The sequence below is a fragment of the Mastigoproctus giganteus genome, chromosome 1 (assembly GCF_048544385.1).
Source record: "Mastigoproctus giganteus isolate SK-2022 chromosome 1, ASM4854438v1, whole genome shotgun sequence".
Lineage (NCBI taxonomy): Eukaryota > Metazoa > Arthropoda > Arachnida > Uropygi > Thelyphonidae > Mastigoproctus > Mastigoproctus giganteus.
The window spans coordinates 154,396,047-154,419,938 of NC_143575.1; the positions used below are offsets into that span (position 1 = coordinate 154,396,047).

General features: G+C 39.6%; 1 protein-coding gene across 6 annotated transcripts in view; it reads right to left on the reverse strand.

Annotated features, from left to right (window-relative positions):
* The window catches only part of LOC150091205 (voltage-dependent calcium channel subunit alpha-2/delta-3-like), a 1,918,419-nt gene that overhangs the window by 774,496 nt on the left and 1,120,031 nt on the right, over positions 1 to 23,892 (reverse strand). The gene's annotated exons all lie outside the window — the stretch shown is intronic.

Here is a 23,892-nt window from a genome sequence, read left to right on the forward strand (position 1 = left end):
TAATCCTGATGGAGAAGAGTGTGGCAATAAGCACAGAACCCTGAGGGACTCCTTCTTGCACAAATGTTTGCGAGAGAGCAGAATGAAAATGTATTCGAAAGGACCTATTGCTCAAAAAGTTCCGGATAAATTTTGGAAGGTGACCTCGAAGACTGGATTTTTTGAATCATGAAGAATCCCATATCGCCAGGTTGTGTCGAAAGCTTTTTCAATGTCAAGACATATCATCACTAGGTGTTTGTTCCTGAGAAATGCATTTAGGATGTTTCCTTCAGCTTTGACCGTAAGGTCAAGTGTTGATCTAGTTCTTCGAAAACCATATTGATTTTGATATAGAATGCTTTCAGTCTCTAGGAACCATGTCAATCTGGCATTAATTATTTTTTCTAATATTTTTCCTATACAACTAGTTAAAGCTATCAGTTGATAATTTGCTGGATGTGAATGGTTCTTTCCTGGTTTTGGGAAAGCTAATACAATAGAATGAAGCCAACTGGTAGGGTAGTAATCTTCGTCAAAGATTCTATTATACAGTTTTAGCAGAGCAGAATGGGATCCTTCACTCAAATGATACATCATGGCAGAGTACACTCCATCAGGGCCAGCAGAACTATTATTGTATTTTGTAAGTGCACTATGTAACTCTGCTATGGCAAGGGGTACGTTATATGGAAGTTGTCATGAAGTATTGAAATTGAGATTATATTTTTCTGCTTGCGCTTTATGTGCCTGGAAACTTGACTCAAATGCGGTTACAGCTGAGATAGTTTCAAATGTTTCACATAATGTATTAGAAATTTCAAGAGGATTGCAGATTTCTTTGCCTTTTAGAAGTATTATCGAAGTGGTTATGGGAGGATATTTTACATTAATTCTTCGAACTTTAGTCCAAATGGTTCTGTTTATAGTGGAGGCATATTTGGATCATGTCTCTTTTTTGCTTATTCGTTGTATATGACAAGATTTAGCTCTAGCTTTCTTGAACTGTATGAGATTAGCTGTGGTTGGGTATTTACGAAATAAGTTCCAGTATCTATTTTTCTCTTTTTTAGCATTGCTACAGGCTTCATTCCACCATATTTTTGGGTGTGAGTGGGGTTTCATGGATGATCTGGGTATACCGGTTTCTGCAGCTGCTATTATTTGCTGAGTTATGTAAGTTACGGCAGAGTCAATGGTGAGAGTCTCAATGGTCTGAATATTTAGATGTGCCAGTTTTTGTTATTTCTTCCACTTAGCTTTGTCGAATTTCCAAACAGTTTTTATTTTAGTTTGAGGAGGAGAGTTAGTCGACAGTGGGCATATTACTGGAAAGTGGTCATTATTACAAAAGTTATCAGTGACCGTCCAATCAATAAGCGGAAAGAGGTTTGGCGAGAATATTGAAAGATAAATTGAAGAAGCTGACCTTGAGGAAAGATGCACATACATGTGAGTCCCATTGTTTAATAATGTTAAGTTGTGCCTTTCAAGAAATTTTTCAATTAACTGACCTCTCTTATCAAGGTGCAAGGAACCCCATAAGAGGTGATGCCCATTCCAGTCACCCAAGATACAGAAAGGTGGTGGCAGCTGGGTAACTAAATCATCCAAATCTGCTAAAGTGTATGAATAATTGAGTGAAAGGTATAAGGAAACAACTGTTACTGCTATCTCGCCGACCGGGCTAGCCGAGTGGGTAAAGTACCTGCCCGGCAACCCAAAGGTCGCGGGTTCGATTCCCGCCTCGGGCTTGGATAAATGTACTGCAAAAACCTTGGGAGGTGCAATATGGCCACAGAAGCCAATGCGCCAACAACTACCAAATCAAAAAAAAAAAAAAAAAAAAAAACTGCTATCTCAACCATAACTCTAGCAGCGATTGCTTCTAAAGTTGTTTGCAGTGGGACAGGTCTGAAAGGAGTTCTGGAGTTTACTAGCAATGCTACACCTACATGTGCTGTATTAGTTGTTCCAATCCTTTCTAAGCATTATATGATGTTTTAGGCTCATAGATATTTTAGGAGTCAGGTTTGTTTCCTGTAGACAAAGAACAGCAGGCTTATATTCAGTAATTAAGTCATAAACATCATCTAAGTTAGCTCAGAGTCCGAAACAATTCCATCGAATGATTCTATGCATTATTGAGGATTATCGGGTATGTCTGCTTGCTTATGGGATGTGGTTTGTTTGTGCCTGTCTAGTCTTGTTTTTTTTCCTTTTTGGGAAATTTGGCCTAGTGACATCCATGTCCTCTTCTGCATGAATTTCAAGCAGTGGCTCATCTCGGTGTGAATTTCTATCTATGTCCATGGTATCAGTACTCGAATTTTGATTATTTCGTTCAGAGCTTGTTTGATTAACTGGTTGTTGTACAGCATTTTTATCTGATGGTACTGTCAATGGTGTATTTACTGAATGAGCTGATGGCTGTTGGGTAGGCTGTTCTTTTTGTGTAGAGAGGACTGACCTGGCCCAATCAGAAATTGAGATGCTTGGCGGAACTGAACAATCTGTTTGTACTGTTATGGATCGTTGCTTTTTTACAACTGAAGAATAAGATGGCAATTTATTAGAAATCGAAAAATGTCTTTTTGCTTCTTGGTATGGCACCTTGTGTTCCACTTTGTACTTTTGTATATTCTTTTCTGTCTGCCACTGGATGCACTCCTTTGAAAATGCTGAATGATTTCCCTTACAGTTTGGGCAGCATTCATTTCAGTGGTGCAGTTTGTGCAAACATGCTCTTTCAAACCACAGGAGGCACAGATGGTTACACCCCTGCAGACTGCTTGCGAGTGTCCAAATTTTTGGCATTTAAAACATCGGACTGGGTTTGGAATATAAGGTTGAATTTTGAACCGTAAATATCCAGCTTTAACAGTTGTTGGTAAAATTAGTGTTTTAAATGTAAGAATGACCATTCAGGTAGGAGTAAGAGTCCCAACTTTCTTAATGATTATCCTTTTGGCATTTATTACATCTTGATCGCCTAATTCCTGAATGATCTCCTCCTCCGATACATTAAGGAGATCCCATTCAGCTATTACCCCTTTAGGGTGGCATGCGGGGTAATGGGAATTCCACCAAAAGTTGATGTTTTTAATAGTCTTTTCAAGTGCCTATTGGGCGCCTCCGTAGCCAGGTGGGAAGGAGCAGCAGTGCATAGCACATGCTTCTTGATTAGACCGGGGTTCGAGCCTGTCACCACCAAATACAGAGGATGTGGAAAGGTCAGGGAATGACCACCGCATATCCCGGAGCAATATGGCCTTAGTTGCTAATGCTCCTAAAAACCAAATAACTAACTAACTAACTAACTAACTAACAAGTGCCTATTCTCACTCATTGCCATTAGAAGGTCTCCAGATTTTAATCTCTGAACCATTTTTGGAGGGCCTGCCACATTTTCAAGATATTTCTGTATTAAGAATGGGGAGAGCTTACTCAAACGATTATCAGTTAAAGAATGCAGTATCAGAAAAAAAGGAGCAGGGGTTTCTGTTCCTTCTTTTTCCTGCCGTTTTGCATTACATGCATTTAAGTCATCTCTGTTTGAGAGATCTGGATCATGAGATCTGTAAGTGGCATGTCTATTTATGTCTGTCTTTGCTCCTTTTTAAGCAGGGAGAGTGGCTTCTTCTCCCAGGTTATCAGCCCCGCCATGTGGAGGCAAGAGCGGTGCCACCAGTGACCAAGCGGTTTAGAAAGTTAGTACGGATTATATAAATATATATAAAAGGAAAGAAAGGTGTATTTCCTTTCTGGATTCTACTTCAAAACTTTTAAGTAAAGAATCACTTATGAAAAACAGGAAGAATAGAGACACTGGAAAATAAATATAACTAATCCGCTGAGAAAGAGCACTTTATGTATTGAACAAAATATCGCTTGGCACTCGGGACCATTTGCCAAGATGATACAGTGGTGTGGGGGGAAATTCTGGAGACTTCAAACAAGAAGAAACACACACACACACACACAAAAAGACTTCACCAGTGAAAGGTTAGTCCAAAAAGTTCTTGCCAGCAAAACATGCCCCATATTAAGCAACCACTGTCCTTTCCCTGGATAGTGGGCACCATATGTAGAATGGGTCCATGGATCATATTGCGTGCACTACACATGAAAGCATCCATTGGCATATTGCACTGAGTCCAAATACCAGGTATTTGGACTCAGTCGAACAGCACCCTCATTTCCAGTCTTCCAATGTCCAACCTGCATGTTGCTGACCCCACAGTATTCACTGTTGACGATGATCAGAGGCGCGAGTATTTATTGAGCCATCTGCTAGAACCCCATATGGTGCACTGTCATTTGGAAAATTATACTTGCATTTCCCATATTGTATTGTGATGTCAACTGTGGCACCGTGACCTGCTGTTGAGTATGTAGTAGTAGTAGTAGTGGCATGTGATGCAAGAAAGCAAGTGTATGAACTTATGCAGCATCAGCCAAAAAAAAACCTCCCATTCCCTCCAAATGCCTGTCCAGTTCCTCCTTAAATTTATTTAACCTATCAACTTCCACAACGACAGATGGAAGTTTGTTCCAGCAATTAATTCAGCGTGCTCAATCCATTCAAGGCCTTATACACCTCAATCAGATCATGCGCAGGTGCCTAGTCTCCAGCCACTGCAATTTGCAGAACTTACGCCTCTCTTGGTAAGAGGATCCCTTCATTCCCCTCACCAATCTTGTTGCCCTTCTCTGTACACGCTCAAGCAAATCTACATCCTTCCTAAAATGAGGCCTCCAGATATGAATGCAGTACTCAAGGGGTGGCCTGACCATTGCCTTATACAGAGGGACTATCACCTCCTTTTCCCTGCTAGCAAAATTCCTATAAATCATTGACAAACCCCATGATCTGCCCTGGCAGCCTGTCTGCATTGCTCAGAAAACTTCATATCTGACTGCGTAATTATCCCCAGGTCTTTTTTATTTTCTACCACCTTAAGTGTTGTACCACACAGTTGGTACGTTTCTCTGGGGTTACTTCTACCCATATGCAGTACTTTGCATTTGTCAAGGTTAAACTTCAGTTGCCATTTCTTAGCCAATCTGAACAAGTTATCTAGATCCTGTTGCAGTAGCACACTGCCATTACTGTCATTAACAACCCTGCCAACCTTTGTATCATCTGCAAACTTCGACACTAAGCCATCAGGCTCTTTGTATTATCTGCAAACTTCGACACTAAGCCATCTGATATATACCTTCATCAATATCATTGATAAATATATAAAACAACAGAGGACCCAACACCGAACCCTGTGGGACTCCACTAATAACATTAGTCCATGAAGAGCACCCATTAATTACCACCCTCTGTCTTCTCCCACTCAACCATCCTTTTATCCATTGTAGCAACTTACCCTTAATACTATTCTGATCCAATTTTTACAATAGTCTTCCATGCGCAACAGTGTCAAAAGCTTTCCTGAAATCCAAATATATGATATCAAAATTATTTTTTGCATCCAGTTCCTCTGTAACCACATCATAATATCCTACCAAATTTGTCAGACAAGACTTTCCCTTATCAAACCCATGCTGTGTCTGAAGTATTGTTGCAGTCTTGTCTAGATGATCCTGCAATGCATCTTTAACCAGTGACGCCATTATTTTATCCGGAACACAAGTTGAACTAACTGGTCTGTAATTACTCGTGTCACCCTTCGATCCCCCTTTGTGAATTGGGGATACATTTGCACATCTCCAGTCCGTGGGGACCTCCGACGAGTCCAAGTATGCTCTCATAATTATGGCTAAGGGTTTGCTTAGTCGCGTTGCTGCCTCCTTTAATATAACTGGATAGATCCCATCCACCCCAGGTGCCTTTCTTATGTTTAACTTCAACAATTTCTCCTCCACTTTGCTCTCAGTTATTACAAAATCATTAAGCACCCTGTTACAATTTGATAACTCCTCCTGTATGAATGTAGATGCAAAATACTCACTCAGTTTGTTTGCTATCTGAGCAGGATCATCAACAGTTGAACCATTGATATCAAGTGGACCAATCAGATTCATCCCCTTCCTTTTAGAGTTTATATAAGTAAAGAAATCCTTGCTGTTTTTCTTAGCATCTTTTGCCAAGGATTTCTCGTAATCTGCCTTCACCTGCCTAACCTCCTTTGTGACCTGATTACAGACTAGCTTATATCTGCCACAGGCTTCTAAGTCGTTTGATAATTTATATGCATCCAATGCATTTTTCTTCTCTGTCACGAGTCTCATTAGTTCATTTGATAACCATTTAGGCCTAAACCTTTAAAAATATTTCTTAATAGGTATGAAACTTTTAGTAGCATCCACGATTAATTCCTTGAATGCTTCCCACTTAGAATTTACTGTTGGTAACATCGTCAGTTGATCCCACTGTACAGAATATAAAAACCATCTGAGACCACTGTACTCACCTTTATGGAAGAAAAACCCTTTCCTTTACCCCTGATGGTAATTATATCTTTAAGTAAATCTCACATCAGTACACTGTGATCACTGCCGTATAGTGGTTCCTTTATCTGCAAATTCTTAGTACACGAATGATCACTGCTGATAACCAGATCAAGAGTATTACCCTCTCTAGTTGGCTCTTGAACATGCTGCTGTAGAAAACAATCATCCAATAAATCCACAAAAGTCTTACTAGTGTGTGTGTGAGTAACCAACCCACAAGTTCCAGTCAATATCTGGGAAGTTAAAATCCCCTATTATAAGACATTCTGATTTACTAGCCCACTCAATTTCTCTGTACAATTGTTCATTGTACTCATTCGATCATTAGGCCTATAACACACTCCTACTCTTATTTTTGCTTTATGTACAATATATTGCATCCTTCGCGTACTACGAACATCCACCCTGTGTAATCCTTTACAGTTATGTTGCAGGAGGTGGTTTGACACCTTAAAAACTTAAACTTAACCACAGTGGGCCAACAGTAATTGAAAGACATGCCATTTCTAGATCAGAAGTACCCAACACTTTAGCTCCCACAATCATGCCCATTTGAAACTCCATGATATCATTATTACATCCCATAACTGCTACTTTATCACTTTGACTTGTACAACCAGATGCAAATTACCAATGCTGTAGCAAATGAAGCTGTTCAGCTTTTTACACTATGCAGCATAGTTCACTATGGATGGGTGGTCATAATTCAATGATTATTGAGTCTATAGTGTATATGCATATTTATCACCTGAACTCTTACTTTATTTTTGCTTAAGAACAAAATTTATTAGTTTTGAAAAGCCATTTGTTTTACCAGCAGCTTTGCCAATGCTGAGTTAAATATTATCTTTCTATACATTAAAATAATTTTCCTCCCAGTGATATTTATTCAGCCAATGGGAGAAGAGAGAGAGATGTGGATTACGTGGTAATATGTAACAAATACTAAAATACGTAACAGAAGCTTGTTTTACTGTGGTAAAACAAGCTTCTGTTTAAGTGTGGTCACATGCTATGTTTATGTAATATGCTTGATTTCCATATATGTAACGTATTTAAGAATTCATATCAAAGGAAGAGATACACACAGTGTTGGAAGCTTCTCTAAGTATTTTATTTTACTTTATCAAAAGAAGCAAGTGCAGCGAGCAGGGGACAAAGTCCCCCTAGTTATTATTATTATTATTAGCCTTATGGTGCAAGGAAGCCTGAGGCTTTTGATGCACCAGCCAAAAAAAAAAAAAATTCTAAGATACCCTGAGAGAGAGAGAGAGAGAGAGAGAGAGAGAGAGAGAGAGAGAGAGAGAGAGAGAGAGAGAATACAATAGTCAGAAGTAGAAGGGAATCACCAAGAAAGAGAAGAATGATGATATCCAGTTCAGGACCCTTAGTGTGACAAGCCCATACTCACCAGATTGGGTTTGGGTTTTATTGGCGCATCAGCAACTGAGGCTATAATGCGCCAAATACCGGTCATATTATAAAAAGTTAAAACATTTACAGTGACCTAAGTAGTTAGGCCACCATGTCCAGATATATAATAACAGGTATATAAAAAATAAACCAATAAAGAGATAACAATAACATAAATTTTAAATACAATTAAAAATTTTATTGATTTAAAATAGTTAAAAACAGCAGACACGTTGTCATTGTCAGATAAAATCAGACTGAGTGTATAAGGTTCAGTCAGATGATTAAAGGCGGTAAAACGGGTGCTGCTAAAATCTGGACAGTCAATTAAAAGGTGTCTAATCGTTAAAATTGTGCCACAGGACACACACACACACATAGGAGGGTCATCAGCCCTCAGCAGAAACGAATGAGTTAAATGACTGTGTCCTATGCGGGTCCGGGCAAGAACAACTTCCTCCTTACGATTCCTGCGCAGACTAGACTGCCCCGGTTCAATTACAGGCTTTATATGATATAATTTATTTGCAGTCTGTCTATTCCACGAATCCTGCCATTGGAAGTGTATCTTCTCGTGTATTATTTGCCTGTAGTCTGTATAGGGGACTGACAGGCAGCAGTTATTATTGGGAATTGCTGATTTGGCTGCGGCGTCAGCCAAATCATTTCCCATAATCCCAATGTGGCTGGGAATCCAGCAGAAGTGGATATCATACTCATGTCCACAGAGGAAGTGAATCTTCTACTGAATACTAGACAGAACTGGATGAGGATTATATCTCACAGATATTAAAGCCTGTAACATGCTAAGAGAGTCGGAATATAAAATGAACCGTTGGTATTGGCATTTACTAATGTGATCCAAGGCTAACTCAATTGCGTGCAGCTCTGCAGTAAATATGCTACATTCAGAGGGAATCTGCTCCGATGTAGTGCTGTCTGTAAAGACAACAGCAGATCCCACATATGATTCTGACTTCGAGCCGTCTGTGTAAACTGGCGCGAAGTCAGAATGTTCAGCTCGGTGTGCTGAATAAAGCTGCAGGTAGACAGATGATGGAGTGTCCGACTTTCCCCAATTCCGAAGGGACAAATCACATTTCGGGACATGAGCATGCCAGGGTGGAAGGGGTTGCTTAGGTGTTTGGGCAACCTTGTCTACCTTGATATTAAGTTCTTTGAGTAGCTCTTGGAGACGAATACCAAAAGGACGATTCGCAGTCTTACGGGTATTGTACAAATTTTCCCATCGTGGCTGAAAAACGGATAGCCACGTAGGGTGGTCTGGCAGGGATTTCAGTTTTAAAGCATATTTTAAAGACAACTGTTTACGTCGAAGCGATAACGGTGGTTCGTTTGCTTCGATGTATAAGCTCTGGACAGGAGATGTGCGATATGCTCCAGTAGCGACACGGAGAGCCTGATGATGGACAGGATCCAGCCATTGAAGGGCACTGTCTCTGGCTGACGAATATACCTGGGACCCATAATCTAATTTGGATTGAACAAGTGCACGGTAAAGCTGTAGAAGGGTGCATCGGTCTGCTCCCCAAGATGTAGAGGAGAGCGAGTGGAGAATATTAAGCCCTCATGTGCACTTTGTGCGGAGTTGACGGATGTGATCCAGAAATGTCAGTTTTTTATCAAATATGAGTCATAAGAATTTTGTGTCCCCTGCTACTGGAATAGCATTTTGTCCGAGCTTTAATTCGGGTTCAGGATGAAGATTACGCTTACGACAAAAGTGTACGCAAACGGTCTTCTCCGGCGAGAACCTGAAGCCATTAGTAAGTGCCCAGGAATTGAGGCGATCAATGGCTTTTTGCAGTTGTCTTTCAATAACCCTCATGTTGCATGACTGACAAAAAATGCTAAAGTCATCAACATAGAGGGCACTGTTTACTGTTGGAGGAAGTTCTTCTGTGATGGAATTTATTTTGATGGCGAAAAGCGTGACACTTAATACTGATCCTTGTGGTACTCGCTCCTCTTGGCTGAAGGAACGAGAGAGTGAAGATCCCACACGAACTTGGAAAGATCAATTGGCTAAAAAGTTTTGAATAAAAAGGGGGAGATGCCCTCTAAGGCCTAGGCTATGTAAATCTTTTAAATTGCCAAATCTCCAAGTTGTGTCATACGCTTTCTCCATGTCAAAGAACACTGACACCAAGTGTTCGCGTTTTAGGAAAGCATCCCGGATGGATGTTTCCAGTCTAATAAGATGGTCCAAAGTGGACCGGTTCCTTTGGAAGCCGCACTGGATGTTGGAGAGAAGGTCATTTGATTCTAAATACCATATTAAACGAGAATTAACCATTCTCTCCAGGATTTTGCACAGACAGCTAGTCAGAGCAATAGGACAATAATTGGTAGTGAATTTCGGATCCTTTCCTGGCTTAGGAAAGGCAAGAACGATTGCTTTTCGCCAGGAGTCCAGAAACTGCCCTTCAGTAAAGATTCTGTTATACAGAAGGAGCAGACAATCCATAGATTTTGGTGAAAGATGTTTAATCATTTCATAATGGATGCCATCTGGTCCAACGGCACTTGATTTGGAAAGAGCGAGGGCTCTTTTCAGTTCCTGAATAGTGAAATCCCTGTTGTAGGGATAAATGCTCTTAGATTTAAAGTTAAGTGCCTGTTTTTTGATTTTATATTTCAGGACCAGGAACTCTGGGGAATACGAAGATCTTGCAGAGATGTTAGAGAATGTTTCCCCAAGAGAATTGGCTATTGCAGTTGGATCTGCAATAGCGCATCCATTATAATCTAGGACTGAAGAAGGGTGGGATGTATATTTTCCCTTCATTTTCCGGATTTTATCCCAGACTACCTTAGAGTGGTAGACTTAATAGATGATGTAAAACGGATCCACGATTCCTTTTGACTCTGACGGCGGATATATCGTGCTTTGGCTCGTGCACTTTTAAAGGCTATAAGGTTGGTCGTGGTCGGATATCGGCGGAATATCCCCCACGCTTTGTTTTGAGCCTTTTTTGCTGCTGTGCATTGTGAATTCCACCAAGGTTTGGGAAATGGTGGAAACCGTGGAAACCGGGCAGATGTTTTTGGAACAGCATTCGCAGCTGCTTGGATAATATTTTCTGTGATGTACTTAACTGCATCATTGATAGGCTCTTGACTGACTGTGCTAAGATCAAAATTTGCCTGATGTTGGAAGGCAGTCCAGTCAGCCTGATCAATCTTCCACCGTGGTAACCTGAAGGGAAGACATGGTCTCCCACTGTGTAACGAGGTTATCACAGGGAAGTGATCACTTCCGTATGGATTCTCCTCCACTTCCCAAGTGAGTGAAGAGAGTAGAGAAGGGGAGCAGATAGAGAGAGAGAGATCAATGGCAGAAAAAGTACGGGTAGGCATGTGGAAGAAGGTATTTGCTCCAGTATTTAGAAGGGAAAGGTCATTGTCATTTAGCATATGCTCTATGACTCGTCCCCTTCCATTGATGTTAGCACTACCCCACAGGGTGTTATGCCCATTAAAATCCCCGAGAAGTAAGAAAGGGGAAGGCAACTGCATTAGAAGATCATCAAGGTCTTCGTGGGAGATGTCAGTCCCAGGTGGCAAATAGATAGAGCAGACGGTTAATAAAAATCCCATCGTAAGGCAAATTGCAACAGCTTCTATGCTAGTTGTAATTAGCAAGGGCTGCACTGGGGTCTGGTTACCCACAAAGATAGCCACTCCCCCATGTACAGAGCCATCCGCAATTCTATCCTTTCGAAAAAATGTGATGTTGTGCATGGTGGGACCATCATTTGCCTTTAGATATGTCTCCTGCAAGCAAAAGCAATCTGGCTCATGCTTTTGCAGTGCTCGTGCTCGTGCCTTGATGTCATCAATATTTCGCCGGAATCCACGACAATTCCATTATAGGAATTTAGCCATTATTTTGGCTTGGTGGGTCCATCAGGCGGCTTCCGAGGTGCTGAGGGCTTACTTTTATCAGTCTTGGGTTTATCTTTTTTGGGGAAGAATGGACGCTGTCCCGTGTCCATTTCTTCCTCCGCAAAGAGTTCCAAGACTGAATCTTCGGGTACCTCCTTCTGCTCGACATCCATCTTTTCTTGGGTACTAGGGGGGACTTCCCCTTTCTTATTCTTTTCTTTCATAATTACCTTTGTTACTTGTGGAGCATTAGAATGTACCGATATAGGAGTGGCAGCTGATTGGTCCTTCTGTGCAGGTTTTTGAGAACTTAAGAGATAACGCGCGATGGGAGTGAAAGACTCCTTTGGAGGAATGGTCATGTCCGTCTGAGTTCCGACGGAACATCTCCCTGCTACCTTCTGGGCATAGGTAGGTCTGTTGATATTCAGGGGTTTCACCGATTTCCTTGCCTCCTGGTATGATATGTTTAGCTCTGCCTTCAGTTGTTGAATCTCTTTTTCTTCTTTCCACCTCTGGCATGCTCGTGAGTAGGCTGGGTGTTCTCCCTCACAGTTAATACAGGTGGGTTTTGCGGCTGAACATGCTGTTGTTTCGTGGTCCTTTGCACCGCATCGAGTGCATGCAAGGACTCCGTGGCAAGCCATTTGACAATGTCCATACTTCTGGCATTTAAAACACCGTAAAGGGTTCGGAACGTATGGACGTACTGAACAATTGATGTATCCAGCTTTAATCTCGTCAGGAGGTTTAGGAGAGTTAAAAGTTAGGATAACTCTCCTGGTTTTAACAATTTTTCCATCCCTTCATGCAGTGATTCTCTTGACGGCAATGACTCCCTGTGGTTTTAATTCGCAGCAGATTTCCTCCTCGGTTACGTCGAGAAGGTCCCACTCCAAAATGACACCTCTCGATGAATTGAGTGTTCTGTGTGGTGTCACTGTTACAGGGATTCCTCCGATTGATGTTGTTCGGAGTTGTTCAGATTGTCTGTCATTTTTAGTTTCAATTAAAAGGTCTCCAGAACGAAGCCTCTTAACTGATTTGGGTGAACCTGCTAACCCGTCTAACCCTTTTTGAATAAAAAAGGGCGACATTTTACCAATCGGTGTTTCATTGGTAGAATGCATAATTAAGAACCTTGGGACAGGCCCTGATGGTAATTCCATTCGCTGCCTCTTTTTAGCAATAATGCTATCTGAATCTTTGTCTATGGTTTCAGACAGGGACCGGGTTGGGGCCCCTGAAGAAATAAATTTATCAGGATTCATTGAGTTTTTTATATTGTTCAGTGCCCGGGCTCCCCCACGGAGCCCAAAGGGACGCCCACTACCCGGCATGCAATAAATGCGCTCGGGAGTGGAACGCCAGGGCTACCCAGACACCATACCTGCACCACCACCAGCCTAAATCCTGTCCCTCAGACCATGAGGGTAGGGGCGTGGCATTGACACGGTTGACCCTCGCAGGCGAGCCTACTAGCTGATTGATCCTAGCCGGGCCTTCCAGGACCACCCGTCTTGTCGAAGCAGAGGCCAAAGTGGTGTATTGAAGCTGGGCCCCTCAACCACCAGGATCTCCCTTTCCGAATTTCCACGGGTTGCAGCGCACGGCAAACACGCCGGATTCCATTGATGTAAGCCTGAAACCTGGGCTGTGGGCGTTGGATCCCAGTGATGCTATTCTGGAAGTCCAGCAGCGTCACTGGGAGGTCCCCTCACCATGTACAGGTGCCCACGTCGAGGGGTTACTCACCAGATGTGAGCCCCATGTTAATCTCTCTCTCTCTCTCTGATGAGATTTAGAAGTGCCAATGAAACAGCTCCAAGAGGTGAAATTAAAAGGCAGAGATCAGAGATGATGAAATTTAAAAATAGCTGTTGGAGATGAATGAGATTTAAAACAGCTGTCAAAGATAAATGAGATTAAAAAGAGTATTGTGATATCCTTTTAAATAATATCATAAAACAAGCAGAACAATATATAGTAATTTGTTAATAATTGAAATCAGGCACATTTTAAAACAGACCTCCGTAGCTGAGTGGTCAAGAGCAGGAGTGCAGTAGCACACGTTCTTTGAGTAGACAGAAGTTCAAGCCCCTGACTGCTAAATATGGTTTATCTGCCAATCCGCACGGGACCAGCATGGCAGATTATGGTCTATTTCCATCAACATGAATTGTTGAGGAGGCTTCCATCCTGCAGTGGATTGATAACATCTGCAGCAATTTGTTAATACTTGAAATCTGGCACATTATGAGAGACTAAAACTAAGTAAAAATATTTTTTCTGTTAACAGACTTAGGTTCAGCAAAAAAGAATGGAAGAACTGAATATCACTTTTGTATGCAGATTCATTTCTTTTACTATAGTACTGCTTACCTAATTATTATTTGCATATAGAAACTGGTCATAAGAACCACGGTTTTCAAAGCATTAGTGCACTACTAGCAAATCTATACTCCCACCTCTGTTAAAATCTGATGGTTCTATTGCCTCCTCAGCTAAAAATAAAGCCAACCTAGAATCCTACTTTTCTTCTAATTATTATATTGATGCTCTTGGAAAATATCATCCTACCATTCTCAGTACATTCCACTCAATGCTTCTGTGATCTTCTGAGAGAAGGATGTTAGAATAATTCTGAACAATCTTGATACCAAGAAAGCTCCAAGACTTGATGGCATTTCTCCATTATTTCTGAAAACCTGTGTTCCTGAGCCGTCTCCTGTGTCACTTTTTCATACTTTCTTATTCTACTGGTGTTTTCCCTTCTGCTTCGAAATCTGCTTGCATTCAGCCAGTTCCTAAAAAGTTCGTTAAAGTACAAATGGTTCACCCACTACCAACAAGCAATAAGTGTGCTCAGAAGTGAGGTGCCAGGGCTACCCAGACACCATACCTCCATCCTCACTAGCCTAAATCTTCTCCCTTGGACCATGAAGGCAGGGGTATGGCATTGACACAGTTAACCTTTGCAAGCGAAACCTCTAGCCAATTGATTGTTCTGCCAGTTAGTTGAAACAGAAGTGTAACGAATAAAAAGTATCCCATGCGTGATTTTAGATAGCCTCTGTAACACAGTTGTCGTTCAAGGCATATGACTGATAAAAACAGAAATGTTCTTGTATTTTCTGTTTTGTGAGCTCCTCTAATGCTATGTGGTTATATTGGAGTATACAAGCTGTGCTATTAAATAACGAGACTGTGCATGCAGCCATTACAAACCAAGTGCCATCTGTGAAACAAAGGCACATCGGTTCACCTTGAAAATTTCCCTAGTTGTCTAGTCATGTTCCAACATGCTCATTTGCTTTGCAGTGAAATAGGTTTACATTACCTTTTGTTTCTGCAATTTGACAGAAAAATGACAAAACAAAAGAATCAAGTAATGAATCAACCTCAAATTTTCAACAAAACCGAAGAAAACACCAATTGAAAGTATGAGTTGTTACATCAAGTTTATGGGGAAGATACTATGTCAAGAGTTCACATGTTTGAATGGAATAAGATTTTTAGAAGGAAGAGAAAATGTGTAAGACTATGAATAGTAACCATGCTGTCCGGTATCCAGAGAAACTAATGAAAATGAGGACTGGGTAAGGACACTGATTAAAACTGTCTAAGCATTAGAATGGTTGCATCAGAACTCAATATGGACAAAGAAACAAACACATTTTAACTGAAAATTTGGGCATGAAAAAAGATAATGTGCCAAGATGGTGCCAAAATTTTTGAATGAGGATCACAGAATGAGAAGACAAAGTTTGTGAAGATATATTGAAAAAAAAAAAACTGAAGCAGCTCCAGACTTGCGACGAAAACTGACTGTTCAATACAACCCAGAAACCAAAAGCCAAAACAATCCCCCAGACCTAAAAAAGAAACAAGAATGTCAAAATAAAAATAGAAAACCATGTTTTTGTTCTCTGTAAACCAGTTTCTGCCAAAAAAGTAAAATCCCTGTGTGTGAACATGCACCCTCCTTAGCCCCTAGTGACTTTTTTTTTTTTCCTTCCCTAAACTGAAAAGTGTACTTAAGGAAACCCATTTTTAGTCCATTGAAGACATTCAGAAAAAAATGACTGAAGTGTTAAAAGGGCATATACAAAATGACTTTCAGAAATGTATGGAACAGTGTGTGTGCGTGAAAGCCCAAGACCATTACAGCAATACCTCGCACAGTGCGGTTGATGCGTCGGAAAAAACTACAGCACTGACTGAATCAGTACTAAACGGGGAATAGTTTCAATGTGAAAAATAATGATATATGGGTATCATAAGGATTTTTTTTATAGTAGAAATGATTATGCACAATTAGTTAGAAAAATAATAAATACAAATAGTAATGAGGTAGACTAAGAATGAAATTAATTAATAGATTTTATTTTGAAGAAAGGAAAACAACGACAATTTTATTTCAAAAAATGAAAGCTAGAAAATTTTACTGATTAAAGAAAAATCTAATCTAAGTTGCACTATTTTGTTTTTCTTCTTTTCTTTGTGGAGTTCTCGGTAACATTGAATGGCATTTTCTAACACTTGTCGGGCATTAATGCTATGTTCTACATGTGGATCATGATTCATAATTAAGTCTGAAGCAGTTTCCACAGCCGTAAACATTTTTTCAAGTTCTTGTAAGGGAAATTCTTTTTCTTGCACTTTACTAGCTCCTTTGTTACACTCTGGACTTTTTTCTGCTTCCTCATATGTCATTTCTTGATCTAAGTTAAGGAGAGTATCACTATCAAGAGCTTGAGAAAATGTGTCAATGCATTCTCGAACATCAGCCATTTCCAAAGACTCGAATCCAAGATTGTGTCCAATTTTGAAGTTGTCTTCAGAAACATCCTGATCTAGAATAAGTGAGTGATGCAAATTTGTGGAGATTATTCTAGAAAATTTCAGAAAAATGTCAGTCATATATGACTGCATTATCAATAGCAGTCAGGGATTATAAACCAAATCATCAATCGCAGATTATAAACCACGCTATAGTGAATCGTGTACTGATTGAAGCCACACAGTTCGAGGTATTGCTGTCTTTTGAAGAGGATAACTTGTAAGGTATGAAATATTTCATTATATTTATTTTATTGCAACAGTCTTCAAAAAATTTGACAAGTCTTGCAATGTACTCTTTGCGTGTTTCAAAATTATGCTTCAGGTGGGATAATTTAATATCAAAATTTGTGAGACCTTCTAAACATAACAAATAATGAAATAGGTTCATTTTCATCACCAGTCCATGACAATCCAAATTTCAAATAAATTTCATCATATTTTTGCAACATTTTTGCTTTCTATGCACACTTTTACAACAATAACAGATTCTTCGGATGACTCATTAATTTGGTTCTTATAAGAATTCATACCAGCGATCTATATCAACCATATATGGCAGCAATAATATCCACGAAATCATGGATTTGATATGCCAGTTATACATTTTTTTTAAAGACACATTACAATAAATGCATAACTATTAAAAAAAAAATTGTCTCTGTACCACCTAAAATTGTCTCTGTACCACCAGTGGTATAAGTACCAAACTTTGGGGAAACATTTAGGAAACAGATCCAAACAATGATCCTCATAATCACTATCAAAATAAAAATTATATTTGTTTTTCATCAAATCTTATACTTGTTTTCCAAAATAAATTATCTTAACTTATAATTTTTTTAAATAGGCTGTTATGGCTATAACTTTCCATATTCAACTGAAAAAAAAAAAAATGTATTATTATTTTATCAATTATTTCTAAGATATCAGTCTGACATTGACAAAAGCTAAAACACAACAGTTTCAGTTCAAGTTAGAAATGTAGAAATTTATTCTGAGACTGGGACTTAGTGGACTTAGAAGCAAGAAATAGAACTGACAAAAGTGTTGAAGCTATGTTGGTTGAGAGTTTGGCATCATAATCTGCAGATTCATTCCCTGGTATTTCTGTATCACCTGGTATTGAACAGAAGACAACTACCTGTTGGAGCTCGTAGAGGACTATCATCTGAGATCTAACTGGTTAAATACAGGATGAGTAGGTGAGGTAGTGTTTTGCAAAGCTAATATTTCACTGTGTGAGATGATAGTAGTTATTGGAGGCTTGAAGTGGTGGAACCCATGTTTAGTCTCTAGAGCTAAGTTCCGGTCAACCTTTCCCTATATCTTCCATCCTGCAGTATGATTGATGACTTTTAAGGTTATGATGAACGTCGTGGCGAGATCCAATTTTCCTTACATTTCGAGGGTACAGCTCTAAAACGGTGTTCGCAGCCGGCCGTTAGTTAGTACACTGGACCGAACCTATTGGTAACTCTCTAGGAGGCTTCCGGATCACCTAGTGTATAATCTTGCTAACTGTACTCTGCCAGATAGTGACTGGAGGGAGTCCGAGTAGCGTGGTTGCGGGGAGCATTGTCGAGGCCACGTTATCTCAAGGATCTGGGTATATTCTTACCATGTGTACGCCGTATCCAAATATTTCGTTACTTCATACAGCATGTCCCAACCACTTTTTCTTACTATTGAATTGTCAAACTAATAGAGCAAGCTTATCTGCGAAAAGATCTAAACCTCCCAAGCACTTCCAAATTCATTTCACAAATATATGTGTTCTCAATCTAATCTTAATGATGTCCATTTCCATTTGCAGTCTGCCAAATCTCATGTACTTTTTATGACAGAATCTCAGTTATCGGTTGATTCAACTGCTGCTCATCTCAGATGCCCAAATTATTCGCTGTATGATTCCTTTCACCTCAAAGGTGGTACTTGTGCATATGTCCATTCTGATATTCCTTGTCAGAGACTTGGCAATTTGGAATCTCCTCTCTTTGATCTTCTCTGGCTTAAAATCTCAAAAGCTGTGCTCCTGAACTTACTCCTATTCTTTGCCGCCTTTTTTCACTTTCTTATTCCGAAGGTGTTTTTCCTTCTGCTTGGAAATTTGCTCTTATCCAGGCATTCCTAAAAAGGGTGACAAATCCCTCCCATCCAATTATCGTCCCATTGCAATTACTTCTACTCTTTCTAAAGTAATGGAGAAATCAATTAACCTCCAACTCTTAAACTACCTAGAAACCGTCCGTCTGATCAACGATCGCAAGTATAGATTCCGTCAGTGTCGATCCACTAGTGATGTTCTGGCTTATGTTACCCATTTATGGACTAATCCAATGGAAAGGTTCGGTGAAACACAAGTAGTTGCTCTTGACATCTCAAAGGCTTTCAATCCTGTTTGGCATAAAGGTCTTCTAAATAAATTTCCATCTTATGGTTTGACAACTGTTTTTAATAATTGGTTATCCAGTTTTCTCTCTGATCGCTCACTGAGGGTGATGGTAGATGGCTCTCTGTCTTCTAACTTCTCCACTAATGCTGGAGTCCCCCAAGGTTCAGTTCTTTCCTCCACACTTTTCCTCTTGTATATTAATGACTTTCTTCCATTGACTGGAAATCCTATCCATAGTTTTGCTGATGGTCATCATCATCATCATCATCAGCCATTTTCAATCCACTGCAGGATGAAGGCCTCTCCAGCAACTTTCCAGTTCCTTCTGTTTTGAGCACTGGACATGCATTTACTACCCACAAACTCATGAATTTCATCTATCCATCTCCACCTTTGTCTTCCAGTTTTCTTCTTGCTGATGGTAGCACATTTCATTCCACTTTCCATTTTGAGAAACCTTGCCCTGTTCAATCAGCTTCAACTTCTTGAAAATCTGCTACCAATTCCTTAAATGCGGATCTTCAGGCAATTCTCCAGTGGGGCAAAGACAACTTAGTTGATTTCAACCCTTCAAAACTCAATCTTATCTTATATCTAGCAAAAAGGATTCTTCTGCTCCTATGCTTATCTTTAGTGACACTCCGATTTCTAGGTAAAATGATATATGTCTTTTGGGGATTACCCTGACTTCTAATCTCTCTTGGCACAAGCACATTACAAATACTGTTTCCTCTACATCTAAAAAACTTGGTTTTCCCTTTCACTCTTGGAGTTACTTTTCTTCCAAACACCTGCTCACTCTGTATAAATCGCAAATCTGCCCTGTCATGGAATATTGTTCCCACATCTGGGGTGGTGCCCCCAAAATCTCTCTCAGGCTTCTTGATTCCATTCAGAAGAAGGCAGTTAGGTTAATTAATGATTCATCTCTAACAGAGTCTCTCCACCCCCTGTCTCATAGACGTACTGTTTCTGCTGCATGCCTCTTCTACAGATATTTCCATGGGCACTGTTCTTCTGAATTGGCTTCTATAATTCCCGCTCTCTCTTTCAAAACAGTCCGAACACGTGCCACCACCAGCCAACGTCCATTTACTGTCCAACTTCAAACTCACAGAACCAACATTTCATCTTCCTTGTTTATTCATTCAACTGCCGTTTTCTGGAACAACCTTCCTTCATACGTATTTTCTGAAAATTACAGTCTACAGAAGTTCAAGTCCAAGGTCAACAAATATCTTCTTTCATCTTCTCAACCTCCAATCCAAGCATAGTACTAAGTACTATGGGTTCTAATACCTCTCGTGTTTGGGGTTTACATAAAAAAAAAAAAAAAAAAGTTCACCCATCCATACCCTCCAAGAAATTTTCTAGTTCTCCCTTGAATTTATTCAACCTATCCACTTCCACAACAACAGATGGAAACCTGTTCCAACAATCAAACACCTGCAAACTTCTGCACATCTATCTTGTAACCATCCACCCTCAACTTGAATTTATACCACTTGATGTGTGGAGTCTCAATAAGTGGATTTTTTTTTTTTTTTTTGATTTGGTAGTTGTTGGCGCATCGGCTTCTGTGGCCATATTGCACCTCCCAAGGTTTTTGCAGTACTTTGATCCAAGCCCGAGGCGGGAATCGAACCCACGACCTTTGGGTTGCTGGGCAGGTACTTTACCCACTCGGCTAGCCCGGTCGGCTCAATAAGTGGAAGAATACCATTAACATTCAGCTTATTCAATCCATTCAAAGCTTTAAACACCTCAATCAGATCTCCTTGCCACTGCCTGGTCTCAAGACAAAACAATGCAATTTGCAAAACAAGCCTTTCTAAGTAAGAGCACCCTTTGGTTCCCTTCACAAATCTGGTTGCCCTTCTTGCATCCATTCCAGCAGATCTACATCCTTCCTAAACTAGGCCTCCAGACCTTTTTACAGTACTCCAGATGCAGCCTAACCATGGCCTTATACAAATGGACAATTATTTCCTTATCCCTGCTAGCAAAGTTTCTGTATATCATTGACAAAACACCATGAGCTGTCCTGGCTGCATGTCTGTCTGTCTGCACTGCTCAGAGAATTTCATGTCTAACTGCACAATTATCCCCAGGTCTTTTTCATTCTCCACTAACCTGAGGTACCACACAGTTGATAAGTTACTCTAACTATATGCAGTACCTTGTATTTGTCAATATTAATCTTCAACTACCATTTCTCAGCACATCAACCCACTTTACCCTAGATCTTCTTGCAGTAGCTCACACTGACGACTGTCATTAACTACCCTGCCAACCTTTGTATCATCTGCAAAACTTAGACATTAAGCTTGATATACCACCATCAATATCATGGATAAATATTAAAAACAACAATGGACATTTTTATATTCAATCCAAACTCGCTACTTTTTCCCAACATTGCTCTCAACTTTTTTAAGTAAATCCTCAGATCTCCTACACTTAATATCATTAGTGCCAATGTGTACAACAATATCACCTTTTGTGCCCTTAATAGATGATATCTGCTCTACATTGCTCTACCCTGGTCCTATTCCATGGCCCTATCCTTCTTGCACAACGTATTTCTCACTTCACTGACAATAACTAGTTCCTGTGGGACCAGTGCATTCTGCCTTGAAGATTGCCGTTATATTGTCTGATGCACAAGAGTGACCTTTTGCAATGAGTTGGACAAATTGCTTGTGACAGTCATGTTAGTTCTTTTCTTTTCTTTTCTGAGGAAAGGTGGGTGCCCAGATTCTTGCCATCTTCTGCTTTCATGTTCTTATTAATAGGAAATCAGGTCTCCATGTTCTTCATGTTCTGCATGAAGATTGAGTACTATTTCATCTTCAATAACAATTGTTTCAGTGATCACATCAACAGCATCTGGCCTGTGTGGAGTCTCTTTCTGCTTCATAAACAGAAGTGATGTGGTATTGTGATTAGAACATTGTTGGTTTGGTCTGCCAGATGTGGTTAAGATGAGTGCTGATTTAAGAGTATTGACCAAGCCCAATCTGAAATCGCTGTGTCTGGTGGTACTGACACATTAATTTGATTTATGACAGCAAAGGCATATGTATGTTTTGGCACAGTTAACTTAATTTGTTCCCTTGTCTCTTAGTATGGGACTTTATTTTCACTCTTAATTTTAACCCCCCCCCTCAACTGTCCACAGATCGCATGATTTAGTTAGGGAATTGCACAGATGTTGTAGTACATTCTGTTTGTAAATGATTTTTGGATATGCAGTTTGGGCATGTGACATCACTTCTACATGAAATCTAGGAATAACCAAATTTTTGGCATTTTATAACAGCTTATGGAATATGGATGCACACAGCAGTATAGGTAATCAGCTTTAACTGAGGTTGGCAAATTTGTTGTACTGAAATATGATGTGATGGGACTCGATTGGCATTTTTTCAGAACATAATTCCTGCTTGTATTACTTTTGTTCATGTAGTTTTCTATTTCTTATTCTGTCTCATTTAGCAGATCCCTTTGCTTATTGCTTCTTTCGGGATCAAATGTGATATGAGGGATAACTTGAACTGGAATTCCACTTAAGGAGAACACTTTTAATAATAGTTCTGAATGCCTGGTTTGAGGTGCTTCTATCAGTTTAAGTCTTCTTTTAGTCTTTTGGGAAGTGAGAGGTCTTAATTGATTTGATGCAAGTCTGTGCGTTGAGAGCTTAATAGCTCTATTGATGGAAACGTCTTAATGTCCATGTTTGCTCCTTTTAGCCCTGGAGGTCAGCTTTCCCAGTCAGGTTTCTGGCCCTGCCACAGGGAGGTAGGAGCAGTGCCACTGGAGTGACCAAGCAGGATTAAAGTTAGTGCATTAGTTAAAGAGGGGTAAAAAAAAAAAAAAGGGAAAAGGAAAAAAAGGTTTCCTTTCTGAAAGTTTCTTACAGGTCACAAGACAATCTACCTTTAAAGAAAACTAAAGAAAGACTGCAAAAATTAAATATGAACTATAACTTTAGAGGAATGCTTTTGAAATTTCACTCTTGGTCATGAGAATGCTTGGTGCCTGGTCCAATCGAGCATACTGTATTCAAGGAAAATTAGAATATATCTTAAGTTTTAATTTTACTAAATTAAAAATTGAATGAAAGTATTAACTTTTGAAATATCATAAATTATTCCAAATAGAATTTCCTGCAGTAGAATTTCAGAAAATTTCCTGAAATACTACAAGCTTGACTGAACTTGCCTTTAAGTATACATTTTTTTTATGAAAGTAGCCTTCTAGTGTAATATTTTTGAATTCTGCTTTGTGCTAAAATAAGTTTCATGCCAGCACCGGTTTATAAAGTTTACTCTATTTTATATCGGGTAGCTGACTTATTAGAAAAATAGTTTATTTATTTATTTTTTTAAGGTTTTCGGTTAATTCTGAGGTCAAGAGTGCACAACTACTGTCTGTACGTATTTTATTTGAATGAGTCAAATATCATCACTGAACTGGTATTTTTGAGGTTACTATTATCCATGCAATAAATTACTAAAAGATGAATGCCATCTTCAAATCTAACCAATAGTACTGTTTAGCTTGTAATATGAATAGGTTTCGGAAAAATAAAAATCAAGAAAGAATTCAGTCTCATATTTAGTCAACATCATTTGAAAGTAATATGAATGACTTCTTTTCTTTCCAGATTAATATGACTTTTGGGTGAGAGTGAACTGAGAAGGTAATCACACTCACTAAGGAAACATGCAGAAATATGGTGTGGAGGGAATGTTTTATATATCACTTTTACCATATAGTCTTATCGATGAATAGGAAGTTCATCATGAAAATTTAGCGATGACAGCACAGAACCTAAAAACATCTGACTATTTTTGTTTAAGGTGCCTTTCACTTCAGTTTTA